A 1031-nucleotide genomic window follows, 5' to 3' on the forward strand; every position below is an offset into this window, starting at 1 on the left:
ATGTTTCTCGGCTGGCCTGGGAACGCCTTGGGGGTCCTCCTGAGGGGCTAGAAGAAGTGGCTGGGGAGAGGGAAGTCTGGGCCTCCCGTCTTAAGCTGCTGCCCCCGACCCCGGATAAGCGGAGGAAGATGGATGGATGGATAGATGTCATCTCTACTGTTGACAGGCTGCAGCCATTTCTTGAATTCCTTGTTTTCGAGCTACCACTTTAGTTGTAATTTGCATTTCTCTAGCTCTTTTTCCACCTCGCCTCGAGCTTCTTTTCCGAACATACGACTTTATGATCAACCAGAAGCAGTTTCCCGCAAATATATTGCGATGTATCCGATGAAAAATTGTTTTCATTAACATTTTTAATTATTTTTTATAAAGCATTTTAAATGCCACAATAATCACATTTAATGAATTCTAATGCCAATTAAGGTCTTCATTTAAAAAAAATAATCTAATGACTTTCAATGATTTTTAATGACCCGCTGAAATCCCTGTTTTTTTACTCCGACTCCACCCTTCACTGAATTACAGGGTCTGACCAGGAGATGAAGCTTCTCTTTAGATCTTAATGTCCACAAATCATGACAGAAAGAATATTTTAGTATAAAGATTGATGTTTATGAAGGAATTGTAGGAAGGTTCATCAAGGATATTTTATCCTGTGCGGGCAGTGCTTTTATTTTATTTTATTTACTTTATTTTATCTTTTTGTGCAGCACTTTGGAAACCTTGTGTTTATTTAAACCGTGCTATATAAATAAAGTGGATTTGATTGGATTGAAGGAAAGTTGGGACATTTTGAATGCCTACTACAGTAGTCGGGCTCTGGGAAGTTAATAAGAAAGTTTCTGATTTTCTTCTCAAGGAAATTGACAATTTTGTAAAAGTTTACTAGAAAATGTGAGCTGGATGAGTTGAGATATGCTTTCATGGACCAACAGTTAGAGGTTGCACTTATATCCTTTCCAAAGACCCTCCCTCACTAGCATGAGCTCAAACTTGCTGGTAGACGGCTGCGTTGACCCTGGATCTCAGAA

This window comes from Cyprinodon variegatus, unplaced genomic scaffold (genome assembly GCF_000732505.1).
Source record: "Cyprinodon variegatus isolate N-32 unplaced genomic scaffold, C_variegatus-1.0 Scaffold392, whole genome shotgun sequence".
In the NCBI taxonomy this organism is placed as follows: domain Eukaryota; kingdom Metazoa; phylum Chordata; class Actinopteri; order Cyprinodontiformes; family Cyprinodontidae; genus Cyprinodon; species Cyprinodon variegatus.